We start from the raw sequence: 18,079 nt of genomic DNA, 5'->3' as shown, positions 1-18,079 counted from the left end.
TCTTTCAAGCACTTCATCCTCCAAACTTCCATCCTTACTCATCACACTACTTGATTACATGATTTCACTCACATTTTCCATTTCCTCCTCATCCAGCCTCATTGTACATTCAGTGACATCATTTCTCTTGAAGACCATCTTTACATTCGCCTTTAGATTCCGTTTCTTACACACACTCCCAAACTCATTCACCAAGCCTTGCAGTCCTTCTTCATCTTCACTTAACAATGCAGTATTATCTGCAAACAAGAGTACCGGAATTTTCCTAACGCTGTCCTCTTTCATTCAAGCCGCTCCAACATCCACTGTCCTACCTTGTATCTCTTATCTCTTTTATAACTCCATCTATATATAGATTGAACAGTCATGGAGACATGACACATCCCTGTTTCAGTCCAACATTCAGATAGAAATTTCACTCAGTTCACTATCCACACGCACTGCAGCTTTAGCACCCTCATACATACACTTCACGGCATTCAACAGCTTCCCTTTTACTCCTTTCTTAATATTTTCCACATTCCTTGTCAGTCTGCTCTGTCATATGCTTTCTCCAAATCCATGAAGTCTGCATACAACTTCCTTCCCTTCTCTAGAAACTTTTCCACCAAAGACCTAAGGATGAAGATCTGATCTACGCAACCTCTTCTCTTCCTAAAACCGCCCTGTTCATCTCCAACTAATTTCTCTGCTATTTCCCTAACTGTCAACAAGTATCCTACCATATACTTCTCCTGTTACACCAAGGAGACAAAATACCCCAATGATTACCACACTCTTCATCTTCCCTTTTCCTTTGTGCAGGAGAATAATTATACCTGACTTCCAATCCTCCGGGACCCTACCATCCTCCCAGGCCATTCTGTACATCTTCCGTATCCATTCTGTTACTATCTCTCCCCCATGCTTCATCATTTCGCCATACACTCCATCAGTTCCTTGTGCTTTCCCCATTTTGACTTTCTCCACTGCTTCCACTACTTCCTTGCTACTGATGTCTTCCTCTCTTCTCACCTCCCTCCCTCTCCCAGCCATTCCCCTGCCACTTGAATTACTTCCATTCTCTATGTTTAACAGTTCCTTAAAGTGTTCTCTCCATCTGCTTACCTTTTCTTTCTTCTCCACTATCAATATGCCATTTTTATCTTTCACTCCCCTACTAACTTCTTTTGCCCCCAGTCTAACTCTTTTTACCTCCTTCCAGAGCATTTACCTACATTCCCTCTACTTTTCCCTCAAATTCCTTCCAAGTTCCTCATCCACTTTCCTCTTATTGTCTCTTGCTGCTAATTATACTTTTGTTTATTGTTTTATCTCAGTTCGGACAGAATTTTATCGCTGTTGGGTTGTTATTGTTTTATATGTAGCTATCGTTGTTATTACACCCTGGTGCACTGTTAGCCCTGCGGTGGTATTGTAACGTTAGGTGTGTGTGTGTGTGTGTGTGTGTGTGTGTGTGTGTGTGTGTGTGTGTGTGTGTGTGTGTGTGTGTGCGTGCGTGCGTGCGTGCTGGTGTAGAAATGTTTATTGCAAATTTACTTTTTATATTCGTTTTACGTGTATTATAGCATAACTCTTTACATTTTTATACTTTTTGATCAGTTACATCAGGACTCCCCTCTTTTTTATCACTGCATTGTAATCATTCTGTTGGATCCTAACTCTTTTATGTATGTGAATTGCGTTGTCGTTCTTTGTCTTGGGACGGAACTGCGTATTTTCTGTATATGTTGTTATCCTTCTGTCTCTCAGTTAGAGTATGTTAAGAGTATGTTATAGTATGTTAGAGTTAGAGTATGGTATATTTCGTGTATAGAGAATGGGGTATATTTTGGGAGATTTGTGTAATGGGATGATTGTCTTAAAATTACAATATCTCACTATTGGGATGAAAGCATTTATGTTTTTGTATATTTCTGTCTTTCTGAATAGTCATGACGTCGTATGTTTTATGTAGATCTCTTCCTAATGCGATGCCAAAGTGAGCGTACCTTAATTAGTCTGCTTGTTTTTTCCCTCGTTACCTACCTCCACTGGGACGCACCTACTTATTGTGTATTTATATTGCTTTATCGGCACATCTTTTGGCATCCACGCCTCTCGGATCATTGGGTGCTGTACACATCTTCCTGCCTGACAACACACACACACACACACACACACACACACACACACACACACACACACACACACACACACACACACACACACACACACACACACACACACACACACACACACACTTTGGAGATAGAATACTGTACCGTGATTCTGATTCTTGGTCATAATTTAGTGTACTTCATTAGCACTAATTAGCGGGACCGTGTTACATGTTAATTATAATGAGAACTTATGTATACCTCTCAGGCTATATAATGAGGACTTATGTATACCTCTCAGGCTAACAAATTACGCCCTGCAGGTGGTGTTTATTTGTGGTTTATTCGGTTTATGGAGGGGTTTTGAAGGGAGAGGACTAGAACAGTAATCAGCTCCCTCGATGTGAGAGTTGGAGACCACTGAATAAAAGTGTCCAGAGGCGGCAAAAATAAGGTCAGAAATACGTCATCGGGTGAAGGAGTAAATACGACTTCTTCACTAGCAATACGACTTCTTCACTAGCAATACGACTTCTTCACTAGCAATACGACTTCTTCAACTAGCAATACGACTTCTTCAACTAGCAATACGACTTCTTCAACTAGCAATACGACTTCTTCACTTGCAATACGACTTCTTCAACTAGCAATACGACCTCTTAGCTAGGATGACGGCTTTTCATTTATTCCCGCTGCCGCCAACGATTTTAGATGCTCAGAAAGTACATTATAGTTTCCATCAGTCCATTCACTAGGAAGGATGGGCATTGATGTTTTAGTCTTCGTAGTCAAACGGTTGATATCAGATACATTAGTCATAGAGAAAATTTGATTATCGGGTCGGTGTTGCCTGTTAATTATGATGAGTACCTGTAGTATATAATATTCTGCTTTGTAAGTGTTATTTTTCTCGTAATCACATGGGAGAAAATTACATGAAAGTTACAAGTCAGTTTTCTGTGGTGGTTGTAGAATCAGCACCAGCAGGATTTTTCGTGGTAGTACCTTGACAAATATTAACCTGGTTTACTTGAAAAATAAAGAGCTATGTGTTATGTTTAATGATTAGTTATATTAGTAACATTGATTATTCTTGTTAACACTACCGATTATATTGATGTGCTTCATACTGAGAGAAATTTAATTGATGGTACGTGTGAGTTACAGTGATCATATACGAGTAAAGAGCAGCTCTGGTATTTCTTGTTAATATTCTCAAATTCATTACCATGCAGCACTAGGGAAGATTAGTTAGTTGTTAGTTATTATCAGTAACTATAGAGTGGGATCAGTCCCACACGTGGGCGGACATTTAGGAAGGTGCAGAAGTATTTGATGTGTTCCCACGTGTTCGTACCCAGTCGAGGTTCCCTTAGTGACATACAGATTGTATCGCTCACAGACGCAACCACCACAACAAAATTTTCACATGCAGTTCTCCCATTACACTACAAAAGCCTTTCACGCCTACAGTATACCATTGTGTGAAGCATTGGGTGGGAGGGGGTCACTTCTGCAGTAGTACAGAGTGGTGTTCCACGGCCCTACTGATCAGTTGCCTTTCAGGACATACGGTTTGTACTGTACTTGTTTTGTGTGCTGCCTCTCCATGTCACGGACGTGTAAGCCGACAGCTGCAATACATACAGGATTAGCTGCACATAGTTTTTGTTAATATTATAAATATATTAACCTTACAAGAGTATATCAGATTTAAGCGTTGCCATGTTAGTCGTAATTAGCATGTTTACAATTAACGACTCGGGGATCATTTTTGTTAATATTACCAAATACATTAACCAGCTTCACTATTGAGGAAATTTGCATATAATGACGATATTAATCAAACTGAACAAATGAGAGCTTTACTAATGAGATAAAAATGCCTTACTAATGGCCTTTGAGTTGGAAATTATCAACATTTGCATATCCTCCTCTCGCCAGTGTGCGCCCGAAAATATTTTAGTGATTTTCCTGTGTGACTCGACCGGCAAACTTCGCGATTTCTGAGAGGCGAAGTTTGTGAGTTATGTGAGGAAGGGACGGACAGGGGGCCTTCCTGGCTCATCTGCTCACGCTTACCCTCCCCCAGCAGCCCACCCCAGCCCTCCTGACCAGCCCACATCATCTCACCATAGCCCTTAGTAACCCTGAGCCCCAGTTCGTCCCTACCCTCACCATGTCACCGCAGCCCTCACTACACCACCCCAGCCCTCCCTACACCACACCAGCCCTCGCTACACCACCACATAAAGCACTGCACCATCCCAGCCCTCACCATCACCCCTCACTTCCCTACACTTTCTCAACGAATATTTACTTCAATGATCCCTCCTGTTCTCGCACCAAGCATAGCCTCCCACAGCTGATTGAAAGTGCACTGACATTAATTCGTGGCTATTCGAACAAAAATTCTTATCGAGGGAAGGCTCTGGGCGACGTGAAGCTGCTCTTGTGGTGGCTGCCTTTCATGCGCCCCTTGAGTCACAGAGGGTCTTTCTAGGGGGGAATAAAATTGATCGTTTGAAGGTGAGTCACAGTCAAATTTGGCACGTCGTCCTTGCAGGGGAGGAATCACTGGAGTTAATTTTATTGCTGTGGTTTAAATGAAATCGCCTTGGAATGGTTGGAGGAAAAGAAAATGTGGCCTCCTCATGGAAAGCAGGTGAATTATCCTCCCTCGTATCCCTCATCCCCTTCACTACGAGAGTCCCTCATGAGTTGAATAAAATCGTTTGGCGATGGCAGGACTTGCACTGAAAAATCGCCGAGGCATCTGAGGGGTTAGTGAAGGTTGTTATACTGTTTTTACCTTAACGTGACCTACATTTTTGTCCTTGTGCAGCTTATTCCACGTAGACAATAGCATGGCACTGCATCACTTCCACATATTCCAGTGTTAATATATTGTTATAACTCAGCATTGAAGGTGACGATATGGCAATTTTACGCCAAGTTAGAGTAAAAAGAGTGTAGTAAACGAACCATTCAGAGATCCTTCTTGAGTGAGGTCGCTTTTAAAGAGAAATAAAATCATCTGATGGTAGCTAGAACTTGACTCATATGGCGTCATCGTAGAGCAGAGCCGAGAGAATTTTGATGCTGGAATGACGTGAAGGTTTTTCTGGTTGTTTTTGCTGGGCACTTTGTATTACTTATCCAGTTTTGTTTTCCTTATTTCTTGATCCTGTCGATGGGGGTAATGATGATGAATAGGGTTATAATGATGATGATGATGAATAGGGTGACGAATATTGTAAGGATTTTGATGATGATGATGAATAGGGTGACGATTATTTTAAGGATTATGGTGATGATGATGATGATGTGATCTTTGATATAAAGTATCTCAGTGTTGTGCCTAGTTAAGTGGGTTATGTAGTAGTTTGTACAGGTGTGAAGAGTGTGTGATGTGAAGTTTGACGGCTTGTTTGGGTTGAGAGAGAGAGAGAGAGAGTGAGTGTTCTGTTAACATTTTCTTATACTTACTTTTTCCTTATGTGGTTTCTAAAGTCTGTCCAATTTATGTATAAAATGAGAGAGTGGGATGATGATGATGGTGATTGTTGCTACCACTGCTGCTGCTGCTGGTGATGATGATGATGAATATGATGATATGATGAGACGTTGTATTATTCTGAAGGCACAGGAGGAGTCAGGCCGTGCAATTTTCTTGGTTGTACGCTAAATGAAGAGTGATTTCGAGATACGAGCGCGATTAATGACTTTCTAATTTTCATTGTCGTCTTTTTTTTTTTCTGGTTCATATTTACCTAATTTTTTCACTGCTCCTCCTCTTCTTTTCTCATCCATCTCAAGGCGGCATTATTACATCCAATGTGGCACGCAGTTTCCTTCCTCCCTCCTTCTTTGCCCTTCCCTTCCTCCTTCGTCACCTCCTTGATAGCGGTGTTGTATTGCACTTTTCTTTGTAACACTCCAACTTCCCTCTCCTGTTTCCTCTCCTACATCACCGCCTCATCATTTTGTCATGGTCTTGTTCTTTCCACTTTGACACACCCTTTCCTCTCCTCCACCCTCGTCACGTCCTCGTCACTTCGCCCTGGTCTTGGCCTTTCCGCTGACACTCCCTTCTCTCTTCCTTCCTCACCACCTCTTCGTCGCACCATCCATCATCATTACTCTGATCCCTAAAGGGGGAAGGTTACTGCAGACAGTACGATATATTTGTCTGTCCGTCTCTGCGTCTCTCCTTTGATGTCTCAATAGCTCCGCGACGAAAAAAGGTGTTCACGTATCACTCAGTCATTACTTATTGCTTATATGCTGTACTATTTTTATTTATTTACCGGGATTATAATTGCCTGTATGGAAGGCATGATTGCTGAGAGTGTAGATTTGTGGATTGTTTTACATCTCCTTGTTTACTGATTTTACCAATCCCTTTATAATATAGAAGGTTAAGAGCATCATCATCGTCGTTGTTTTCTTGGCTTCGTGATTTTCTGGGTACATTAAGAAAGCATGATCGCACCACAGATTTCTTGAAAACTGCTTTAATCTGATTTATTGTTATTGCTCTTTCTTTCCCTGTTCTTCCTCCTTCTGTCACTAATTTACTGTTTTCTTTCTTCTTTTGGTTATTTATTAAACTCCTCCCTGTCTTCTTGGCACTAATATATTCTTCATCTTATCTTCCTCATTCCTCCTCAGCCATTAATTCTTCAACTTCCCGTCCTCTTCGTTTTCCACAAGCTATTCATCACTTTTTTTTTATTGTCCTTAAATTCACCAGCATTTTCTCATCTGCTCATCTTTTACTAATTCATTCTCAGTCTCTTCGTCTCTTTTCTTGTCTCTCTCCAATCATTCATCAGCTTCAGGCGTTGTTCATAAAACGTATGTGTACTGCGAAGATGTGTATATATTGCGTTAGTGTTTCTCGTTTTATAATTACATATTTCTCGTATCACCTCCCAAACCATACATTGTCACAGTTCATACCACAACACACCAGCTTCAGCACCACATCGCAACACACCACAACACAACACCAGACACACCGCAATACACCACCTCCCCTACCACGCCACAACACACCAACACTCACACCAACCAGTATCACCAACTCACGCACCACACCATAACACACCACCTTCAACACCACATCCATCACAATGCACCACCATCCATACCAACTCCCTGCACCACTTTCCACATCATTTAACCATCTGCATCACACCAAACAACCATTCTCACCATCTTCCACAAAAAATAGTCACTCATACCATACCACAGTCCACAGCACAACACACACACACACACACACACACACACACACACACACACACACACACACACACACACACACACACACACACAAAACGCACGTTCTCCCACCATTGCCCACACTTCACTTGGACTCGTGCAAATAGTAATACAGACACGACCGCTACGCTCATACACTCGCACACACGTGCTGAAATTTTTCTCTCTTTCTCACATGCACACATACCTCCTTCTCTTCCTCTAATTCGTACATTCTGTCTGTCTGTCTGTGTCTGTCTGTCTGTCTGTCTGTCTGTCTCTCTCTCTCTCTCTCTCTCTCTCTCTCTCTCTCTCTCTCTCTCTCTCTCTCTCTCTCTCTCTCTCTCTCTCTCTCTCTCTCATTCAGGAAGTGAGGGAATCCACCACTTCCTGGCCAAATCCACTTGTTGAGGAAGACCAGTGGTGGAGAGGGGTGAGGGGGTGTGGGTGAGGGTGGAGAGCGTGGGGGTGGGGTGGGGGGGGGTCTGAGGGTGCGTGCGTGGGCGGGTGTTGTGAGTTACGAGCGAGGGGGTCAGACACTCAGACGCACACACCTGGACTCCGTTTTGCAGCTTTTCTGGGGCCAAAAGTGCGTCGATGGCTCGTAAGATAAGTCCCGTTGAGAATTTACGGGGGAGGCGCTTTTTGACGCGAGGGTGCGTCGTAAAGAGGGTTGATAGTGGGGGAAGGAAGAGAGAGAGAGAGAGGGAGAGAGAGAGTGTGTGACACGGAGAAAGGGGAAGAAAGGAAGTGCGGTTGTGAGATGAGAGGGAGATGAAAGTACAGTACATGTGTATGCGTGTGTGTATGTATGTATGTATGTATGTATGTATGTATGTATATGTGTGTGCGCGTGTGAAGGGGCGGGGAGGAGCAGTGTGTGGGGTGGATCACAGTGAGTGAGAAGGCAATGTGAGGGGAAGAAGAGGAGAGGTGAGGAAAAGAAGAAAAAAAATATGAACTGCCTACAGGTGAGAAAGGGTAACGTGTAGGAATGAAGAAAGGAGAGAAAAGTGTGTGATGCCTGGAGAGAGGACAGCGTGAGTGGGAGGACAGCCGAGAGGGGTCGAGTAGCGAGAGGGAAAAGAAATGTCTAAGTGAGAGGGCAGTAAGAGTGGAAGGATGGGGTATCATGAAGGAATGGAAGTGTAAGTGAGTGGGAAAAAAAGGAGAAATTGTATGTAGAAGTCAGTATCAGGAACTGTGTGTAATAGAGAGTTCAGTACGCGGGAGGATGTGTCTGAAAAGGAAAAAGAACTGAGGGAGAGGGCTGTGTAGAAAAAATATACTATCAGAAAGGGAGTGCGAACTGTTTATGAGTGTGGGAGAGGACAGTGTGTAGGAAGTGTGTATCAGGAAAGGAAAGAAACTGTCTGTAAGAGGAAGAGAAAGCAGTATGAGTGGAGGGAGTGGAGAGGACCGTTGAGTACGAAGAAAGGAACTGTCTGTGGATGGGAGAGAGGATAGTATGAGTATAGAAAGTCAGTGATTAATAAGACGGGAGAAGAAACGCTCTTGTGAATGGAAGATAGATTAGAGATCATCAACAACGTTAGAAGTAGAAGTCAGTGTGTGGGAGAAACTGTATAAAAAAAAAAAAGTGGGAGAAGGAACAGAGTATCGAAAGTCAGCGAATATCAAAAAAGGAAAGGAAGTGTCTATAAGCGCGAGGGGGCAGTGTGAGAGGAGAGGAGAGGAGAGAACCAGGCGTCGCTCCTACCCCGTTAGCATAACAATGAACCACCGCCCCAACTTTTACTGCCTGCAAGACACACGACTTGGCCAGAATAAATTGATTTCTCCCTTGCCTAGATCGCCGGCCTGATGTCTTCGTCGGCAGGCGGCGGACGAGGAATTGTGGCCGAGTGGGAATGAGCTGGAGAGGGTGAGAGGAGTGAGGAGTAATCTGAGTGTGAGAGGAGAAAGTGGGAAGTGATCTGATATATACATAGATATTATATAATGTAAATTATTTTATATATATTTCATATGTTTATAAATGAGAGAGAGAGAGAGAGAGAGAGAGAGAGACTTTACTGTAAAGTTATACTCGTCTGAAAGTAGCTTAATATACAGTACATCGTAATGAAGGGATTGATAATATAGGAATTTTGAGAACAATAGGTGAGAAATAAAGGTCATAGGGAAGGGTCAAACGTTCGGGCGTTACCTCGATTAGTTTATATTTGAGCCAAACGTGGTGGAAGGGTTTAAGGTCAGCCAGGAATTGATCTTATTTGTTTTGAAAATAGGTCAAAGGCCAGGGTCACATGACAAAAGCAAATTATTTATTTATTTTTTCTGCCACTTTGGATCAGACTTTATAGGAAGGTTAAGGGCCGGAGAAGGATGAAGTCATTCGAGTCTGAAGACAGTCGGCCAGATACTTTTATGACAAATGCTCAGACGAAGTTGCATCCATTGTACCACCTCTCCACGCTTTCCACGGGCATCTGGTAGCGCTCATGACTGGAATGTCGCACTGCCGTTGTGCAGAACTTCCGCCTATCAGAAATCTGTAATTCCCCGAACTGCATCTCTTTGGAACTCACTTCTCCAGAGCTGTTTTCCCCTAAACTTCAACTTACAGCGGTTCAGGTCCAACTGTTACAGATTTTTTATGAATGGAGGACACCAATAATCTGGTGTATGGATTATTTTTTTAATCATTTGTTTTTTCTTCCTCTGTTCTGTTATTTAAGAAAAAAAAAATAGAGCAAGGTCACAGAACAAGATTGTAAGTTCCGCCTTACAGTGATTGTAGGTGTTCTTGTTGCACTCTCTGAATGCTCCTTCTTGTTGGAGTATGGGATTGCTTTAAGTGAAAAAAAAGTTTGCTGGTTAGAACAAAGTGAAATGATGTGGCTTCTGTCCTCTCGTTATGTTTCTCTACCGACATCACATTACTTTTCACATTTTCATAGACAGATGGGATATATCAATGTGCAAAACAGTTGTGATAGAGTTGGAATGAGGTGGAAAGAAGTGATGTTCGTAAGGTTTTCTGCCGTCGCAAGTTATTTTCTACACTTTTATAACAACTCCATAATTAAAGTGAAAATCCGTCACGACTTTTTTTATTACCGGTACATCATCTAACTGTCTGTTTTCTACGCTTTTACAGACAGTGGAATAAATTTAGATAGAAAAAAAAAAAGATGCAATGAAGTGAGGGTGAGTACTTTGCCATATGCCTTGTCGAATAAAACCTCTACTCACAATTCTTATTCTTTCTCCATTTTTTCGTAAGCTCGAGGGATAAATCTAAGTAAACAGAAGGTGAATTTCAATAATGTATAAACCTAAGTAAAAGAAAATGATCTGAATAATGTATTAATCTAAGTAAAAAGTTGAGTTGGAATAATATATAAACCTAAGTAAAAAAAAAAAGTTGTGTTGGAATAATGTATAAATCTAAGTAAAAAAGTTGTTGGAATAATGTATAAATCTAAGTAAAAAAAAGTTGAGTTGGAATAATGTATAAATCTAAGTAAAAAAGTTGACTTGGAGTAATTTATAAATCCAAGTAAAAAAGTTGTTGGAATAATGTATAAATCTAAGTAAAAAAAAGCTGAGTTGGAATAATGTATAAATCTAATTTAAAAAATGTTGAGTTGGAATAATGTATAAATCCAAGTAAAAAAAAAAAAGTTGAGTTGGAATAATGTATAAATATAAGTAAAAAAGTTGAGTTGGAATAATATATAAATCTCAGTAAAAATGATGACCCCTGCCTTCTGCATGACTTTACCGATATAATTCCCTACATAATTTTCAGCCTCTATCTTACATATTTTCTTCGGTGAGTAGGATACAGTACAGTAAAAGAAAAAAAAAATCTTAACCACTTCTTTCTCCTCCCATTTTTTCACATTTTCGTAAATATGTAGAATATACTTAAGTAATAAAAGTACGTGAGGAATAAAGTGAAATGATCTCACTTTACCTTGTTAAGTGTCTTCATCGGTGTAATGATCGTTCTCTCCCTCCACTTTTTCATGGACAAGTAGGGTACATTATAGTGAGGGATGGTGGTGATCAGGGTGGAGTGAAGTGGAGAGAAGTGATCTGTTTTGTGCCTTGACAGTCTGGTTTTCTACCGACATAGTTTCCATTTTGAGTCCACATTATCACAGAAGGTAGAAAAAAGGAATACAAACTGTAGTTCCTTTGTGGCCACCTCTACGTCCCTCATTTCACGATTACATTCCACATTTTTTATATATACAGGTGAGATAAATTTAAGGTAAAAAATAATTGTTACCTTAAATGATCTGGTTCTTGCTTTGTTGATAAGTTCTCAAACGATATTATTTTTATTTTCGACATATTTGTAGACGGATGGGTACATTACATTATGGTGAGAAAAAGTGGTGATTGAGTTGGAATGGAGTGGAGAGAAGAGATTTGTCGTGTGCCTTGTCGATCAGTTTCTTTTTTCACACATCATCATCATTATCATCATCATCGTCATCATTACTGTTATTATTATTTATTATTATTACTATTATTATTATTATTATTATTATTGGTGTTGTTGACATTTAAAGTGAATGTTGTCATAGCTCATTTACCGAGGTTTTATTTTTCTCTCTGAATATTTATAATGGTTGATTATATTTACATTAATATAATACTTTTAACCGATGTACCGACATTTATTTTTTGCGTCGTATTTACAGATGAGTTATGGTGGGAAAACACACTCTTTCTCTCTCTCTCTCTCTCTCTCTCTCTCTGGGATATATAACTCCTATGACCATTAAATACAAACTTCATATTTTATCGTGGTTAAAGTCAAAGAATTTCATCGCCACAAATAAATATGCTAAACCCTCTCTTGCTCTGCGTTTCGGGCGAGAGTTATGACTTTCGCACTGTCTTCCAGCTAACGACAGACGATTTTGTTAAGCCCGCAGAAACCCAGCGTGCCTTGGCGTTAAGTGATAAACCTCTGGGGCATTTCGATCTACTGCTACCATCTCCAGACGATTTTTTACAGCTTAGGGGAGATCTTACGGAGTTGGATGGGTTGCATACGTCCTTAATCAGCACTTTAGAGTTGAACAGAATCGCAGAAATAATATCACAAGGAGCATTTCTAATTAAGGTAAAAAAAAAGGCCTCGTAGTGCAGGGGTTGAGCGTTCAGTACTTGTGCCTTGTCGATGCGCTCCTCCTCCGATGCCATTTCCAGTCTTTATATCCACCTTCATATCGGCAGGGGGCATACTTTGACCTGTTCACTACGAGGGGCTCTCCTAAACATATTAAAATCGTGTGGTGGTGCCAGGAATCAATTAAAACAAGTAATCGTTGTACAGAAATAAAATAATAGCGTCTGATAGTAATAGTAAATAATAATAATAATAATAATAACAAAAACAACAACACAAACAACAATCAAATAATAATAATAATTAATAATAATAATAATAATAATAATATGGAGATAATAATACGAAGGGGTGCCAAGGCACAGCAAACCCGTCCCCGTCAGTCATTTTAGTGTTGACGTATAAACACAACAGGATATCTAGTCAAAGATATATCAGATTTGAAGTAAATCGGGTGAAAATTGACGATTTTATGCCCACTTGAAATTTTAGATCCGACCCACGTGTCATTGACCCCCAGACGATTATATACATCTTAGGAGGGAGATTTGTAACAAGAGGTATTAACTATAGTCTTCATTAACTCATTCCATACGAGAGAGATCCTTCCCGTAACAAACACGTCGTCAGTGTGAAGAAGTTGACATGAAAATTGGCTTCTGTAATTGAAGAAGAGTAACGTGGAATTATTTAATCTCTTCATCTCATCTTATAGTGCATTTTCTGTTCTCACCAGACTGATATATCTTACCTGGGATAGACTTTTTTTTTTTTTTTTTAATGGAAGGAAGAAGGAACCAAAGGCCAGGAGACTTGGAACTGGACGGATTAGATATTGCCTTAACCCCTTTAATACCAGAGATCAGTCCTGGAGTAAACTGGGTCGTAACAGCAAAATTAACTTGGAAAACATGTCCTCAGGGTGATGGAGTTAACTTTTGCCTAGTCGATAGGATCCGATACCATCTTCACTTTTTTTTTTTTTTCACATTTAATACTGACATATCAAAAGCAGTTGTCTTTACCATCACCTCCTTCGTTTCTCTCATTTCCACACCTTCATCATCATCATCATCAGTAACTCTAATTCTGGCTTTAAAATAGGATGGATAAATAACAGGACAAAACTGTACTCAGGTTTCTCCTTTAAATATGGTGGTGCAGATTATATCAAAGGGAATAAATTGTTTTTAGCAGAAAGTAAATGTCTGCATCTCTTCACAGACACATGGGATTGATAAAATTATGCCCCTTGTTCTGTCCATCATGTTTTTCACTTTATTTCCCCATTTATTTTTTACACACATGGAGCTGGTTGAAATGAAAATAGGTTTGAACTGGATAAAAATGAACCGAAGTGCTCTACCATGTCGCTAAGTTCCTATGCCCTTAATAATTCCTCTCGGTTTTAACACCATTATTAAAAGATGAGGTAAATAAAAAAAAACCTTGTAAATTGGATAAAGTGAACTAAAAACCCCTAACTCCTGCCTGTCGATAAGTTCTTTTACCGATATTGTTTCCACATTTTTATAGACAGGTGGGATTTGGTAACGTGAAAAATGCTTGTGGTCGTGTAGGAATGGAGATAGTGAGATATCAGTGTAAGTCTGAGTAAAACTAAGTGATTCGCGTTCAGTCTGGTCGATAAGTTCTTTTGCTAATGTCGTTCCCAGTCTATTTCCACATTTTTTCGAGATAGGTGGGTTTCAGTAGCGTGAAGAATATCTAGGATCGCACTAGTGTAGAGGGAAGTGGTTTGACTCATGCCTTGTCGATCGGGTCTTTTAACGCCAGATTCTCATTCATATAGTCACATTTTTATGGACACGTGCGATTTAGTAACGCGGAAAAAGGATGCAGCTGAGTTAAAATGGAGAGAAGTGGAGTAGAATTAATTGATCCCCATCCAAACTGGTGGATAAATTGTTCTATATATACAGTTTTCACTCTCTTGGCAAACTGTTATAGCCAGGTGGGATTTATGGCGGTAGGCTTAAATAAAAGTTTTGACATGCCACATTGGTGTAGTCGTTGCGTTCCACAAGTGGATTCCACTATTTGTCCGTAGGCTGTCGCAGTTGTGGCGTGAGGTGGTATTGGTAAAAGTGATGCTACAAGAAGAGTGGTTTTATTGTATATCATCGAAGAACGTCTGTAACGACACATTCTTGAGTTTCACATTTTTCCAAGTAATTTTGACATTCCAAGATGGTACAAATGTAGGGTCCCTCATACGTGAATTTCACATTTTGTTTAAGCATATCAATCGGCGTCGAGTGCGACTCGAGGTATCCACACTTTTGTCTAAGAAACTATATGTAGTTACGTGAAAAAGTGGTTGTGGTCGAGTTGCAATGTAGAGAAGTAAATTTGCGCGTACAAAAGTGACTTAGCTCCTGCTTGGCTAAACTGTAAGGTCCTCCTCTGTTGTCACTGTCGTATTGTCATTCTACTTTTCACTTTGTCACTAACAGGTGGACTGTAATGAAGTGAAGAATGGTTCTGTGCTGTAGAATGATCAGCCCTCTTCAGTTTTTCAACCACTTGGATGTGGTGGATCTTTTTATCAGCTAATTGATATAGTTTGCGGTTAGTGGGTATAAAATGCAGAATTCGTAAAATATTGCCACCAAAAGTTGCTGCACATCGTTTTATCGGGGAAAACTGCGTAGCTTACCGTGCATCTCCTACAGGCTTATAGTCTTGAAGCTCATACTGTAGGTCCAAACTTTAGAATTCCCTCTCTAACTTAAGAAATGCTAAAGACCGTCGCCTACAGAGGACGCTGATACTGAAGGGGCCGCATCATTAACCACTTCAGTACGGTGTCGCCTTTGTCAGTACATTTTTCCCATCTCAAGGTGATTCAGATCAGGAGAGACTTCTCAAAGTGGAGGGGTTAAATATAACTGTCATTATCTCCTCCACAATTAGGCTACTCTCCTAAGCGTTAATAAATTGTTTGAGAGTAAGAATAAAGCAGAAATGACGTCTTGGAGCTGAAGGGGTTGATTGAGGTAGTGTTTAACCTTTTTGATTACTGTGGGTTCTGAGGTGAATACAGTCAATTAAAAGTAGCCGGAGCAAAATACAAACTTCATATATCACGGCCAGAGAGTAAAACAGGGATACATCAGAGTGGCAACAACACCGTGCATCAGTCTGTACTCCCAGTGGCTGTTATGATGTTTACGTGAGGCCTGCTGTGTTTTGTTGTGCTCTGTGCTGGTTCAAATCACCCGCCAGCACAATACTACGTCGCCTGCGATTTATAGCCACATTACCGTCGGCTCTACTGGATGTTGCCCTGTTTACCTCCACTTACTTTATTTTGTAGGACCGTCTTTGCTTTTATTATCATTTTTATATTTATTTTTATTATTTTTATTATTATTACTGTTCCTGGTACTGTCTTTAATTTACTGATTCTACCCACCCCATTAACAGCGGAAAGTATCGCCAAGAGGATGATGGTTTTTAGTTCTGTTGTTTATTATTATTATTATTATTATTATTGCTTTTTTTTATTATTTTGCCCTGATTTTCGTGGATAACTTTGACGGAGCTACCTCTTTCATGCTATCTTTAATGGAATCGTGTGTAATATAATAGGTGATATCTGGGAGCGTCGAGTGTTGGCGGGATGTATGGGTGTGGTGGTGTTTTGATGGTGTGTGGATTTGTGCAGCAGTGGAGATTTGTGGAGAGAGGGAGGTGGAGCGAAGGGGTGACGGAGAGGTGTGGGAGGGGAGGAAGTGGGGGGAGATGAATTGAGGGGATGGGGAGGGTGGCAGGATGTAGGGAGGTGATAGAGAAATAGTGGAAGGAGACCAGGTTTAAGAATGGGAAATGAAAGGCGACAGGGAGATGGAGGGGAGGCAGAAAGGGTGATGGAGAAGTATCAGGGGGCAAGTGGAGGGATGTGGTGAGGGTAGAGATGACAAGGAGGCTGGTTGAGGTGGAGAAATGTGGAGTGAGGAGCGATAACGAAGTGGAAGAGGGACGCTGGAGGATTGTAGAGTAAGGGTGGCAGATGCAGGAAGGAGAGATGAAGAGGAGAAGTAGGGGAGGAGGACAAGGAAAAGAATGCGAGTGGAGAGGAAGGGAGAAGGTGGAGGGAGTGTTTAGGGGTGTGAGGATAAGAAGGACGTCAGAGGGTAACAGACAGATGGAGAAGAGTGGACAGGGGTGGGGGAAAGAGACAGATGGAGAGGTGGAAGGACGTGGAGGGAAGGGAGGAGGGGAAGGAGATAAGATTGGGGCCTTGGGGGAGAGGGAGTGACAAGGAGGTAGGGGACAGGGAGAGGAGTGGAAAGGGATGTAAAAAAAAAAGGCTTTAATCTTGCAGGTGTGTGCACAGGAGAGAGAGAGAGAGAGAGAGAGAGAGAGATTAGAGGGTGACAGACTGCACACATGCCCACACACTCAACCACACTTTGATGCCACCCAAAAATACCAATCTCTTCCCCGCTTAAAAATACCCCACCTCCCTTCTTCTTCCTCCTCCTCCTCCTTTTCTAGACAGTCTCACCGCAAGAACTCGCCCAGAATATTGACTACCCCGCAAAAATGTCCCCTGTCTGCGCAGGAACGGCTTTCAGCCACTTAATTTCGGCTTGCCATTTACTTGAATTATGACTGGGTCTCTTAAATTGGTGTGGCCCGCGTCCTTCTGGTTCTGTTTGAGTCTGCCCTCCCCACACGCACCCTCTGCCTCTCGTTTTCTCTCTCTCTTTTTCTGTGCTCTTATCTTTTTTTTTTTTTTTTTCTTTCTTTCTTTTTCCTTGGTTCTCGCTCCTGCTTTGTCCAATGTCATTTTTCTTTATTTTCTTTTATTTGTTATTTTATCGTTGTCTGTTTCCCTCCCCTTTCCCCTCCTCCTGGTTTTGTTTTAATTCAGCCTCTCACCTGTCTCGTTTTCCCTTATTTTTTTTTTCACTGTCGCAGGGTGTCTGTCTCTGGTGCTAGCTTTTATTCTGCCTGTCCACCGCCCCACCCTCTCTCTCTCTCTCTCTCTTTGTCCATGCTTTCTTGATATTCTTTTATGTGTATATTCGCTCTTTTCTTCCTGTTTCTCCTTTTCTGTTTTTCGTCTTTTCGTGCCCCCCCATTCTCTCTCTCTCTCTCTCTCTCTGTTTCATATCTCACAGTCTACAATGGCTCCTTATGCACAACTCTTACTCTCTGTATCCCATTTTTTTCCCTCTTCTTATGAACCAGGAAAGTGCGCTTTGTGAGCGCGTGACGAGCGAGCGAGCGTCATGTTATCATAATTTCTCTCTGATATAAAATTATGGGCGGAATCTCCAATATTTAATCGCTAGAGTTGATGCCAAAAAACACAGCGTTACGACGGAAAATCTTTTTTAAATCTGATTTCGTAACGAAGGCGTTCTCCGATAATGACAGCCGAACATCCCCTTCGAAAACTCGTGATTCTAGGGGGTTCCTACACCTTCATGGGTGAGTTTAGTTATAAAAAAAAAATAATAATAATAATGAATGTATCACATCCAGAAATTGTTTCAACTCTACTTCACATAGGAGTAAAGTTATTAGCTTCTGTTTAGCATGTCGGTCAGGTTGGGTCGGG

Source organism: Coenobita brevimanus, chromosome 55 (assembly GCF_032717465.1).
Source record: "Coenobita brevimanus isolate Jiangsu-jjx chromosome 55, ASM3271746v2, whole genome shotgun sequence".
NCBI classification, from domain to species: domain Eukaryota; kingdom Metazoa; phylum Arthropoda; class Malacostraca; order Decapoda; family Coenobitidae; genus Coenobita; species Coenobita brevimanus.
The sequence above is the reverse complement of the archived record's forward strand: the minus strand, read 5'-3'. Positions refer to the sequence as shown.